The sequence below is a fragment of the Carassius gibelio genome, chromosome A8, assembly GCF_023724105.1.
Source record: "Carassius gibelio isolate Cgi1373 ecotype wild population from Czech Republic chromosome A8, carGib1.2-hapl.c, whole genome shotgun sequence".
NCBI lineage: Eukaryota > Metazoa > Chordata > Actinopteri > Cypriniformes > Cyprinidae > Carassius > Carassius gibelio.
The window spans coordinates 23,097,448-23,111,995 of NC_068378.1; the positions used below are offsets into that span (position 1 = coordinate 23,097,448).

The 14,548-nt window shown below is 34.8% G+C and overlaps 2 long non-coding RNA genes across 2 annotated transcripts; one reads left to right on the top strand and one right to left on the bottom strand.

The window, feature by feature from the left end:
- Window positions 1-6,534: 6,534 nt before the first annotated feature.
- Window positions 6,535-7,710, top strand: LOC128018083 (uncharacterized). The gene is made up of 2 exons (XR_008184724.1): window positions 6,535-6,706; window positions 7,481-7,710. It is a non-coding gene; the product is annotated as an uncharacterized LOC128018083 (long non-coding RNA).
- A 2,264-nt stretch (window positions 7,711-9,974) lies between these two features.
- Window positions 9,975-12,565, bottom strand: LOC128018071 (uncharacterized). Its single transcript, XR_008184719.1, has 5 exons — window positions 12,449-12,565; window positions 11,336-11,451; window positions 11,108-11,192; window positions 10,475-10,602; window positions 9,975-10,354 (listed from the first exon to the last, which is right to left on the bottom strand). It is a non-coding gene; the product is annotated as an uncharacterized LOC128018071 (long non-coding RNA).
- Window positions 12,566-14,548: the final 1,983 nt, after the last annotated feature.

Genomic DNA, 14,548 nt, shown 5'->3' on the forward strand with positions numbered 1-14,548 from the left:
AGCACGTTCCTCTGACCATCAACGGTGCGACTGTGGAGAGAGTGAGCAGCACCAAATTACTGGGTGTGCAAATCACAGAGGACCTCTCCTGGACTGAAAACACCGCAGCACTGGCCAAGAAATCACAACAGCGTCTCTACTTCCTCCGCAAACTGAGAAGAGCCAGAGCCCCGCCCCCCATCATGTACACCTTCTACAGAGGCACCATCGAGAGCATCCTGACGAGCTGCATCACTGTGTGGTATGGAGCCTGCAATGTGTCCTGCCGAAAGACTCTACAACGCATAGTGAGAGCAGCTGAGAAGATCATTGGTGTCTCTCTACCCTCCCTCCAGGACATTTATGGAACACGTCTCACCCGCAAAGCCATCTGCATCACAGGTGATCCCACTCACCCGCCACACTCACCCGCCACACTCACCCGTCACTCACCCCCCCCCCCCCACTAATTATATGATGACATGCACGAGTCACTCACCGCTCACTACCTCATTCGGCATGGAACTGACGTCATTCCACTACCTCATCAGTCAGTTAAATAAAATAACTGCTCTTGGTCACTTGTCACTTGAATCAGACTTAAGATATTTTTAATAATTGATTTTTTTGCACTAAAAAATCTTTTAACTGCACTGTTGTTCACTTCATTGATTTACACTATATCTGTCATTTACCTTGCGCTGCTTTATTTAACTTTATTTTTAACTTTTATTTTTATTATATGTCTTTTTTTTATAATTCCCTTATTGTATAATTGTATCTACATTTTATATTTGATCTAGTTATTTTTTTTAGGCTTTAATGTTAATGTTATCTGTATGCACCGGGGTCTGAGAGTAACGCAATTTCGATTATCTGTATGTATGTACTGTACATGTGGAAACTGACAATAAAGCAGACTTGAAACTTGAAACTTGATATTATGGAAGTAAAATTAGCTTTTTAATGCAGGTTTGGGCTTGTTTTCTGTTGTGGCTGGGTGCTTTCTGAAATATGACTTGATATGAATCATAGGCCTACCTCCTCATTCAGAAAAATAACATTTACACAGATATATAGTAAAAACAAAATAGATTTTCATATGCTACTACTTGAAGCAAAAAAAATTATATTTAAAAGTTCATGAAGGCATCAGAAAATGATTGCACACATATGTAGGAAGTGTCCTGAGGGCCTGGCTGTAGGCGGATGTCGGGTCTCATACTCTGCTCCAGTATATGAGGTTCTAATAGAGTGTGCTTTCTGAGTGAATGCTCAGAGTAAGGTTTCCTTCCCCTTTCTATGACTCTTTCTTCATCCAAATAAACAACCATATCACCAGTCAGAAGCTGTAGTTTTTACTGAAGAGGGAATTGACTAATATTTATTAAAAATTAACTATACCAACTTAAAGCATTGTTTATTGGCACATATTACTTGCAAGGATTTTGAATCCAATTCAAAGGAATTATGCAAACCCGTTGCTGGATTCACAAACATTCTCATGAATAAACTACTAAAAGAAAAGATAAAAGTTAAGAATATTTTATATTCCTGAGAAGATTTCTTATGTTTTTTATAAGACAAATTCAAATTATTTGAGAGATTCTTTGAGAGAAATTCTTTAAAGGGTTATTACAGTTAATTAAAACTAAAACTTAAACTAAAACCATAAAAGTACATTTCCAGTGCTTGAAATGAAAAGTAACTGAAATAAAACATAAAAAACATTTCATTTCAGCTAGTTGCCAAAGCATTATTTCTAACTAGAATTTTGTTTAACTTGGTGTACTAAAATGAATAAAACTATAATAAAAATAAAATAAAAACTATGTATACATACTAAAAACTAAAAAAATGACAAAAACACAAAATAATGACCAACACTTTAAATAAAAGAAAAGAAAAAATTAAAAATATAAATAAAAACACTCAAAAATATTAATAAAAATTATAATATAATATAACCATAATATAACATTGGCGTTTAAAGTATTTTTGAGGGTTTTTTTCACGATTAAACATCACAAAAAAAATAATAATTACTGAAATATTTTTCTATATGTAATCTAGCATACTTGTACACGTATGGGTTATCAATAAGAACTCAATCTATAAAGAAAAAAGATTCTTAAGAAAAATTTTCTTAAGAACAAATTTGAGATTTGCATTAATTTAAGAAAATTCTTTAAAACTTTTCCCTTTGATTGCCGCCCTTCAGAAAGGCTGCACTCCTAAACAGTGGTGGACGAAGTACACAAATCAAGTACTTGAGTAAAAGTACAGATACGAATAATAAAATATTACTCCAGTAAAAGTAAAAGTACTCCTTTTTCAATTTTACTCAAGTGAAAGTACAAAAGTACTCAATTTTGTATGTACTTAAGTAAAAAAGTACTGAAAGATAGATGTTTGCAATTTTATATAGGCTAATTTAATTTTATATTAGCACATTTTTTATTTTTTTTTTTATAATCCTACTGCTCAAAATACCTGGGATTTTTTCCAAAATAACCACTATATGGAGTCAAGATATATTTTTGTTGTTGATATGGACTACGCTTACGAGAGTAATGTTCACTGTGAAGCTTTCACTGTGATGTACCTGAGAGAAAACAGAGATGATAATCTGATCTTCACCAGTAAGAAAAAAGTGTTTTAAAGTTTGTGGTTTTACAGAACACCACAGTTATATATGACAAGATAATAAGGCCTGAAGTTAGGAAGAACATCTTAAGGAAAATATAATTATATGAGATTTTTTTCCTTCTCAAACCTTAAAAACACCCCTGGCCAAACGGGGTGCATCTCTTCCCCTCTTTGATAATTATAGTTACCATGTTCTGAACATCACATCCTTTCTTTTCTCCCCAGATGTAATCTATCTATCTATCTATCTATCTATCTATCTATCTATCTATATATATATATATATATATATATATATATATAGGTGGTTGAATAAAAATATTTGGACATTATTTATAAAAATTACCTCAAGTTAGCACCAGCAAGCCTGCTAGACATTTAGCATCAGCTACAATATTTACTTATTTTCAGTACCGTTCTGAATAAACATTCATGTCTGTCTAACGTTACTCGTCTAAAAAAAAAGCCTCAAGTTCAAATATTCATTTATCACCAATTAACTGTTTGACAAACACTTCCTGCTTCGAGATCTGAATAAAAAAAAAATCTCAAACATGCTCCGAAGTGCCGATCTGAATCAACGGAGTCGCGAACATGCTCCGAAGTGCCGATCGGTATCAACCGAGTCGCGAACATGCTCCGAAGTGCCGATCTGAATCAACCGAGTCGCGAACATGCTCCGAAGTCCTGATCTGAATCAACCGAGTCGCGAACAGGCTCCGAAGTGCCGATCGGTATCAACCGAGTCGCGAACATGCTCCGAAGTGCCAATCTGAATCAACCGAGTCGGGAACATGCTCCAAAGTGCCGATCTGAATCAACCGAGTCACGAACAGGCTCCGAAGTCCTGATCTGAATCAACCGAGTCGCGAACAGGCTCCGAAGTGCCGATCTGAATCAACCGAGTCGCGAACATGCTCCGAAGTGCCGATCTGAATCAACGGAGTCGCGAAAATGCTCCGAAGTCCAGAAGTCCCGATCTGAATCAACAGAGTCGCGAACAGGCTCCGAATTGCCGATCTGAAAACTTCGACCAAAGAATGTAAAAAATAATTCTATTTCTCTAATAACTCTAACTCTACAACTCTATGAAAGACTCAGATCACGTATCTAAAAATAAATCGCTATAGTAAAAGAGAGAGGAGTTAAGTTTCCTACCGCTCTGCTGTGTTTGGTCCTCAAGCGCGTCTGACGCTCCGCGGCGCGTCTCCGCCCCTCACGCGCGTTTACAGCGCTAAATTAATCATCTTTGCTAATTATTATACATTTACTTCATTGTCAGCTTCAGACTTCATTTATTATTGTTCAATTAACTGTTTGAAACAAAAAAAGGTTGTATTTCAGTAATAATTCTAAATTATCAAAATAAAATATATAAAATAAATAATAAAAAATATGATTTTCAGTTACAATAATTAATCCTAAATTCCGACATTAATAACTACTTTTAGAAACATCAGACGCACGCGCTCACAATATCTCACGGTTCTTACTTCTGTAGACTCACACGAAACGGTTCATTTGAATCAGTGAGTGGTCGACTCCAGAACAGCTGCAATCGGATCATTCTAATTCGTAAACGAATCGTTTGGTGCGATTCGCGATCCGATTTAAAGGTTTATTTTGAAAAGACTCAGTTCGTTCATGATGAATCAGACACCGCTTCTGCGTGTCGGAGCACGTGATATATTATAGGGAGTAACGATATGTTTTATGAAATGTAGTGAAGTTAAAAGTACGATCTTATGCTTTGGAATGTAGTGAAGTAAAAGTAAAAGTTACTCAAAATAAAACTACTTCAGTAAAGTACAGATACTTGAAAAATGTACTTAAGTACAGTAACAAAGTAAAGCTACTCCGTTACTGTCCACCACTGCTCCTAAATGCCTGTTATTCCACAGGGTGGTAATAATATGGCATTAATTGCAAGCACACAGCACTGAATTCTTTTAACAAGACGGAATCTATAATGAGACTTATTTACATATAATGGAGATGTTTTTGCACTACATGCCACGCATTTAGTGGCAGGCTGAAATAGAATGCGGGTGGTTTGTAAAGAAGACTCAGATTTGTGCACTGAAATACGTTTGGTGAATGTTTCACAAATTCACTTCTAAGAGTTAATATATATAGTATTTTAGACCCCATCAACAAATTCAGTCAGGAGTTGCTCACTTATATAATTGTCTCTATTATAATATAATTCAGGTAATTTTTTTGTTTCAGATTCCAACCAGCTCAAGCTGCCATTATATCTGGGCTTTTGAGAACAATGCAAAGGGAAACAGCACAGGTGCATATGCATGCAACACAGTCAGTGGTCAGCAATGCTGTACCTGGTTTCTCTAAAAGCTCAGAATTATCATTGACTGGACTGCATTTATACTACTGGATGAGAACAGAACTTGAATAAAATTTAGCTGGATAATGACTATTGTCTTTGGTGGAACTTCTTTATAGCTGAATTTAATTAGCAAATTTTCATTTTGAAATGACTCTGTTATTGAACTGAATTAAATCAACTGACTCAAGTTAGTAACAACACTGCTGTATTCAGTTATAACTAAATTGAACTTTAAATCTGTAATCCATTTTTTTTAGGTTACTTGTGGTAATATTTTATTGATGCAATATTTGTATGACTCCGCTTATCTTTGGCCTTTACCAAGTCAAATAATTTTTTTTTTTAATCAATGCACAAATATGTATCACGCTTCTGCCATTCTCCTTATTTAAGGTAAGAACTGGATATTAGCATCATACAGCCTGGTGTTTAAAACCCACAATAAGAATTTAATCTTTTAAAAAGCCATTAGAGAGAGGGAACAGACTGTGTAGGGCTTTTAATGATGATTCGCTGTTAGAAAATTATTTGTATTTCTTCATATGCTGATCTTAGTTCTGTGTAATCGTGCTTCCTGTGGTTTCCATTTGTATGCATTCATATAAACATTCATTCATTAAAACTCTTTGTATTCACTAACTGTCTTTACAGATATTTCAACCCATTCTCACTCCAAAGGCGTCAAAAACCGAAGCATGGTCAAGCGCCCCTAGCGTCACTTTTATGACGCCAAATGTGCCTCTCGGCGTCGAATATCGAAGCACTACGACCTTCATTGCTTTCAATGGGAAACTTTTGGCGTCAGAATTTGACACGAGGACATGAAATGTTTATCGCTATGAAATCACGTTCAAGAAGTCTCATTCAGCACACATCGCGATACTTGCTATCAGTTCCACAGTTTGGGTGAGTAGTCGTATATACGCTCTTTTAATGCCTTTTATAAAATGTATTCTGTCTTATTTATTAATCAAATTAGTGCCATATGTTTAATCGCTGTATTATATCGGTCATCCGCGGCTGTCTTTGAGTTTCATTGCGTTTAAATAAATGAACACAGCTGCTAATTAGTCTGATTAAACTCTATCTGTCACGTGACGTGCCATAGACCTTCGAACAGTTTTATATTATTATTAATTTCAGGATCAATGATGTAAGTTGTATTTGTAGTAAAATCATGGTAATCACGACACTTACAATAGTAATAAATGAAATGTGAAGTTAAAACACAGTAAACAGGACATTAGTAACTGTAACTGTAGTTTTACTATGGTATATTAATAATCAATACAACAATACAATAATCACCAAACCAGCTATGTTTGTATCACTGTAATGTTAGTGTTTTTATGTGCTTTTATATGACAGATATCACAGTAATCATATGTTCTGTACCATGCTTTTAATACCTTTTAATGTAAATCCCCAAAAAAAAAAAATCAAATTAAAAATAAATAAAAAAACATGTATTTTTCCATTTTGCAGTTCATTCATATCAGTTTATATTTATATATACATTTATATATATTTATTATATCTAAATATTTTGCTCACAGATCATTATTAACATTCTTTATATAATTCAATTTTATTTACTCTCCCCATTTTATTATTTTTATTTTTATTTTTAGCTGAAAAGACATAAAGGCAGTCAGCCCAGTGGTGTTTCTGGAGAGGGATTCCTTCAGAAATGGAGAAGACAGAAAGCTGCGGAGGCAGATATATGCAGCAGTAAGTCTGTGATAGTTTGTCTCTTTTATCAAACATTCCTGCTGTTAAAATTTGTACAGCATTTGTTGTTTCTTAAACTGTTGCACTGTCCAAATACCCACACTTGCCATCTTTGCACTTGACCACTTGATTACTTATTTGAAGTCTTTCCTGTATTTGGCCTAGTGTTCAAGTGAGCATGATGACCACAAGTGTGTGTCGAACTTTTCATGACCTGATGACTGTGTTTCCCAATCCTGATCCTGGAGAACCCCAGCACTGCACGGTTTTGGTGTCTCTCTTATCTGCCTTGGAGTCTTCACTGATGAGCTGATGAGTTGAATCAGGTGTGTTTGATCAGGGAGACATCTCAAATGTGCAGTGTTGGGGTTCTCCAGGACCAGGATTGGGAGCCACTGCCTTATGGGACACTTATGTGTTTACAGAGATTTTTAATAACTAATTATCAATATTTCACTGTTACTGTACATTGGACAGCTTCCCATGACCTCTTGTGAGATCTCGGCAAAAAGTCTGACGATTTATTCCAAAACATGATGCATGATGGGATACACTAAGCTTTGTATAGCGCTCCGGAGCAGTATTGGAGAGGTTTAGTGTGTGTTAAGGACGCTGTGCTTTGGCATTATTAAGACCGTGGACAGTCTCGTTCACACACTGTCACGTACACACACTCTCAAGTTTTTACAGAGGCTGCTTTTATGGTCTAAACAAAACACAGTGTAATGTATAAGTTGAATGTAATTTAATATTTTCTTCCTTTCTGTCTTACAGGATTGTTTGAGGATAACGCTGTAGCTCCATCATGCACAAGGACTCACCTCGTTTACTCTTTATCACCCACACACACAGAAATGGTCCCTGGATCAGTGATTAGACTTTGCAGTGGTTTGATTTTTGCAGAAGATGTAACTTTGTTTTAATTATAAGCTCATAATGAATACATTACAGAACCAGTGATGAAAACAATAGTTAAAAATAGCGCTCCATATTAAAAATATATTGCACACTTGAAATGCATGTCTTCATGGTGTTTTTTTGTGAGTTTGAAACATTTACATTGTGTTGTATAACATTTTGGTCACAACACTTTTTCCAGTGTTCTCTGAAAGACATACTGTATTTACTGTTTTGTTTTTTAATAAAAGCATTTTCATTTGCATACTGAAAATAGTTAATGTTTACAACATAACTGCCTTTTTATTCTTTATGGTGGCAAAAACGAGCTTGGTGACAGAGGATGCAGTGTAGTAATTTGGGCATGTTGTCTTTAAATGAGTTTGACATATAAATAAATAATGGTAGATCCTTACAAAAATATGCATGTTTATTATGCTTTATGTATTTATTTGTTCATTCATTCATTCATTTATAATTTCAGTTTTTATTCCTAGAGTTCAAATGGTAGAGAATGGTAAATCACAGAAACACAAATGTGAACAATTTTAACTTTAAAACACAATGTAATATACAATGTAAAGTTTAGAAGCACGTCATTTGATTAGTAAATATATTTGTCTTTGGTCAAAAAAAAAAAAAATATATAAATCTTAAAAATGTGTCTTATATTTATTATAGAGGAATCTGTCTGTTGGATACAACTGCGACTGCTGGGCATGTGCACATCAATATTGCCCAATGTTTGTCAAGCTGAACAACGGAGGAAGGTGAAGACGTTAATAAAACCGAATCTAATAAGTAGCAAGCTTAATCTATTGTTAACCGAATCTATCCCTTCAGCCGAAAAACAAAAGACGTCGGTCATACATGGATAAGGAAGTGTGTCGCTGCTGCTCAGCTTTGATGTCATTGGCTATGAATTTTCAGGACAGTCTGTGGTTGGACTATCTTTTAACCCATATTAAACAGCGCATCATGTAAAAAAGTATGTTTTGCTGCTATCATCACATTAGTAATATATTAAGTCAACAATGAAGTGTTGCTATCTTGACAAAAATGACATCTTTAGCGAGATCCTAATCCTAACCCTAAGCATAACTTCAATGAACTACAAAAAACAGCCCCCTAGTGTTGCCTTTGCATAGATAGAACGACGGAGGCTTGTGGGTAATGTAGTTTAAAACTTTTTATTAACGAAACGAAATAAATTATTTATTTTAAGGAAAACTGGATATCTAAATATGTTTATTGTGCAAACCTCTATGATATATTTGAGAGGCAGGCTGAAATGTGGTATTTTACAGTGAGCAATATTTAAAATGCCTTTATGTCAGCTTTCCATTTATTTCTGAAAACTGAGCTCAACATTATTTTATCAGCATAGCATAAGTAATAATCCTGCCCATTTTCTCTTTGATATGTTAATTGGACTCTGATTTACAGCCATTTGAAAAGTACAGTTTTGGGCTCTTCCGGGGGGTGCTACTGGGCCCCTGGGGGTAGAAGGGCAGTAAAACCTACATATATGTATTCTACTCATCATGGACAACAAACTGAGCTGAGTCACATTTATATCTGACAGTTTTCACAGTCCTCTGTTTTCTAATTCTTACATCATTGCTATTATACCTTTTGACAGGACATTGTGAGGCCATCTGATGAAACATTGAAAAATTAGAAAAAAATGATTTAATAATGAAAATAATAGATTATTTATATGATTTTTGAAGTATATGGCAAGAAATATAATGGATGAACCTGCAACAACTTGCCTTTATCTATTCCCCACCTGTAAAGCAGTAATCAAGGACAATGTATACACATTGTGATACTTCACTATTACACAAGGACAAATTCATGCAGTGCTAAGAATATTAATTTATATATATATATATATATATATATATATATATATATATATATATATATATATAACTATTTAGCAAAAATCAGTGTAAAAATGTCCTCCTCACCCCCGTATCTTGCTCCTCAGGTGCTGGACATCATGTGTGTGCTCTTGGTTTTAATGCAGTACAAGATCCACGTTGATCATTCCTGCTACATTCTCAGTTATCCCTCAAGTGTTTGTAACAATAAAGCCCATGGCACCATCTTGTAATGCAGAATAGTTAATCTCGTAACTCCCTTTATTTCACAAAAAAATGTGCATATTTGTTACTAAAATATAAAAAAATTACTTTCTGGTGTACTGATGTCCCAGATGTTATTAATCCGATCAAAAATGTTTATGTCTTAAATAAAAAAATAATCCCAATAATTAATATGTAGTTTTTCCAAGTCTAAAATAAACACATATCAGCCTACCTAGTAAAATTATGTATTTAACAAGAATCTTCAGAACACAATATTCACCATTTTCATTTTATTGAAGCATAGACTATAAAGTTGATAAAGTAGCATCAAGACGAATAAGATTCAATGAAAATAATTATCATCAAAAATACATTAACCTCATATATAAATCAGTTCACACAGATGAGTGATGAAATGTCCTTAAAAGTCACACAGTCCCATCCAGTCAACTGTGATACAGATCATGTGATACATATAAGACATGAGATACTGTTCCAGAAAATAATGATTCCCATCATCACATCTAAACTGGTTTCATCTCCCCATCGTGTTCTTCTTCTCTCGTGTCTGGAAACAGTTTGTGGCTGATATCCAGCACTGATGTGGTGTAGCTTGTCCTCAGCCAGAGGATCTCTCAGTCCTAAGATCCCAGACCTGGTCAAAATGAAACAAACAATCCAGATGAAGTTGTTTAATGGACAGAGAGCTCAGCTTATGTTCTGTGTGATTTTAGCAGTGTGAGCAACTATGACCCTTGTAGTACTGTACACTTACCATTCTTCAAGCTGCTTTAAGACCTTTTGAGAAGCTTTTTCTCTGAAGAGAATTTAGCACATCCTCTTCTTTCACTCCTTTCAAGAGCATCACTTGGTCAAAACCCCTCATTTGGCTGATGAGATCATCTGTACAAATTAAAATACTGCAATAAAAATTAAAGAATTAAGAAAAAGTTACAGAGGCAAAGGTCTTGCTCATGAGACTGCATTAGCATGTGTAGTTCTCAGAGACTCTAGAATTCATCTATTGTTGCAGTAAATGTGTTTTCTTCCTCTAGAATCTTTCTCCAAAGTTCCTGACTTCTCTCACAAATGTGTTTTAGTCGGTGCAGTGTAAGGCCTGGCTTCAAACCAATCCACTATCAATTCACAATTTATAACATAACATTTAGAAAACAATGAAATAATGTCAATTGGTGTTTATATCAACTAAACCAATTTCATGATACTTGTCTACTTTTAAAACAGGTGGTGTGTTTTTAAAAACATAATATTAAAAATGTCCAGTCACACTTTGCTAACATGCTGTAATTGTAATAGTAAAAAAAGAAATCAAGGCTGACATGACCAGTTCTGTGAGAGATCATCATAAAATGTTGTATAACACAGCATTGCTTCAACACACACATACCAGAGGACTTCTGTTTGTTTGAGCACAAGATGGCCATCTTCATTCCTCATCCTGAGCAAATCATTTCCTTGGTCTTCCTTCTCTTCTGTGAAACAAGATAATCTCTACTTACTCTGTGTGCAAATAATATTGCTCATTAAACATAATTAAGTTAATTTAAAGTAAGATTCAGACCAGAGCATTTGCGGAGTAAATGTTGATTAAAAAAAATATTCTAAACAAATGTACCTGGGAAGAGCTGATCATGGCAAGATTCGCTGAGACTCAGTAATAGCTCTTTTAGTTTTTAGGAAGGTTTGTGAGGGTTGGCTCTTGAGTGAGTTGTTGAGCTTGATATTTTAGACCTGAAAAAGAAGAACAGCATTAGGATTATCTGCAAAAAATCCTGTAAGACAGAAAGAAGGAAATATTATTAATTACGTGCAACTTGTACATTACACCTCTGTAAAGATGCTGTATAATTAAAAGTTAAATGCATCCATTATTGAAAGCAAGTAATTAATAGCAAGCTATAGTCATATGAATTCTTTTGATAGTGTCAGATGAGGCTGTCCTGGGGCTTGTACAATATCATACAAGTGTTAAACTGGATTATTAAGACTGTGATGTGTTTAGGGATCATTTTTAAGACTTTGACCCTGTCCAGATACCCACACTTGCAGTCTTGGCCACTTGAGAGTGTGTGTACGTGACAGTGTGTGAACGAGACTGTCTTAATAATGCCAAAGCACAGCGTCCTTAACACACTAAACCTCTCCAATACTGCTCCGGAGCGCTATACAAAGCTTAGTGTATCCCATCATGCATCATGTTTTGGAATAAATCGTCAGACTTTTTGCCGAGATCTCACAAGAGGTCATGGGAAGCTGTCCAATGTACAGTATGTGAAATATAGATAATTAGTTATTAAAAATCTCTGTAAACACATAAGTGTCCCATAAGGCAGTGGCTCCCAATCCTGGTCCTGGAGAAGCCCAACACTGCACATTTGAGATGTCTCCCTGATCAAACACACCTGATTCAACTCATCAGCTCATCAGTGAAGACTCCAAGGCAGATAAGAGAGACACCAAAACCGTGCAGTGCTGGGGTTCTCCAGGATCAGGATTGGGAAACACAGTCATCAGGTCATGAAAAGTTTGACACACACTTGTGGTTATCATGCTCACTCGAACACTAGGCCAAATACAGGAAAGACTTCAAATAAGTAATCAAGTGGTCAAGTGCAAAGATGGCAAGTGTGGGTATTTGGACAGTGCAACAGTTTAAGAAACAACAAATGCTGTACAAATTATAACAGCAGGAATGTTTGATAAAAGAGACAAACTATCACAGACTTACTGCTGCATATATCTGCCTCCGCAGCTTTCTGTCTTCTCCATTTCTGAAGGAATCCCTCTCCAGAAACAACACTGGGCTGACTGCCTTTATGTCTTTTCAGCTAAAAATAAAAATAAAAATAATAAAAAGGGGAGAGTAAATAAAATTGAATTATATACAGAATGTTAATAATGATCTGTGAGCAAAATATTTAGATATATATATATATATATATATATATATATATATATATATATATATATATATATATATATATATAAACTGATATGAAAGAACTGCAAGATGGAAAAATGCATGTTTTATTATTTATTTTTAATTGCATTTTTTTTTTTTTTTTTTGGATTTACATTAAAAGGTATTAAAAGCATGGTACAGAACATATGATTACTGTGATATCTGTCATATAAAAGCACATAAAAACACTAACATTACAGTGATACAAACATAGCTGGTTTGGTGATTATTGTATTGTTGTATTGATTATTAATATACCATAGTAAAACTACAGTTACAGTTACTAATGTCCTGTTTACTGTGTTTTAACTTCACATTTCATTTATTACTATTGTAAGTGTCGTGATTACCATGATTTTACTACAAATACAACTTACATCATTGATCCTGAAATTAATAATAATATAAAACGGATCGAAGGTCTATGGCACGTCACGTGACAGATAGAGTTTAATCAGACTAATTAGCAGCTGTGTTCATTTATTTAAACGCAATGAAACTCAAAGACAGCCGCGGATGACCGATATAATACAGCGATTAAACATATGGCACTAATTTGATTAATAAATAAGACAGAATACATTTTAGAAAAGGCATTAAAAGAGCGTATATACGACTACTCACCCAAACTGTGGAACTGATAGCAAGTATCGCGATGTGTTCTGAATGAGACTTCTTGAACGTGATTTCATAGCGATAAACATCTCATGTCCTCGTGTCGAATTCTGACGCCAAAAGTTTCCCATTGAAAGCAATGAATGTCGTAGTGCTTCGATATTCGACGCCGAGAGGCACATTTGGCGTCATAAAAGTGACGCTAGGGGCGCTTGACCATGCTTCGGTTTTTGACGCCTTTGGAGTGAGAATGGGTTGGATATTTGCTATTTTTGCCTTTGCTACAACTGGGTTTATTCTGGCTCTACCAGTTTCAAAATCCAGTGCAAGGACAGTGCCAGCAAAGAAATAGATGTATCCTTCAACTATTCTTTGAGGTAAACCGTATGATTAAAATACATATGAAACTCATTGTTTTTAATGAAAATATTTTTCATAATTTTTTTTATTATTATTATTCTTTATTACAAAGGTTCAATACCCAGAGTTTGCCAGACTGCAAAGTCAACACAACACTTTTGTGGATGATTAAATATCTCCACGATCTGCTTTTGAAGATATATCTCAGTATCGCGCTACAGCGCACATTCTATCAGTTGCAGTTTTGGTGCCTCCATCACAATTGATGAACTTTACAGTTACTGAACTGAAATTACTTGAGATGAATAATAACGTTATTGTCTTTGAGCAAATTTGAAGTTCATTTATTTGATTGTTATTTTCCTACTGAAACTACTATAATTATCTCTACTGTATAAAGTGCTAGAAAAAGGTTACTAATTAAAACTTAAAGACATATTGCACCAATATTAGACGAATAGTTCACCCAAAAATTAAAACTGTTAATTTACTCATCCTAAGGCTGGTGTAGGTGATTTACTTTCTTCAGTAGAACTTCGAAGATGATTTATTTTTGATGAAATCCATACTTGGCGACTCCTGAAGATACACTGAGATCCTATGAAGTGAAACAATCAATCTGTGCAAGAAAATATTTACAGCATTATTACCTATAATCCATAGCCTCAAGCAAACAGTTCTGGAGTATTAGCTTTTTGTCGCATGCTGATGTATGTGCAGCAAATCACACATGAACTCTGACGCAATTGTAAAGACCTCAATATATATCATCAAGAACTACGGGCATTTATTTAGTGATTCCTGCTATTTTGACTCTCAAAGTTACGGAACCCATTGACTTGCATTTTATGAATCACCAAGGACCACGGATTCAGCAAAAATCATTTTCAA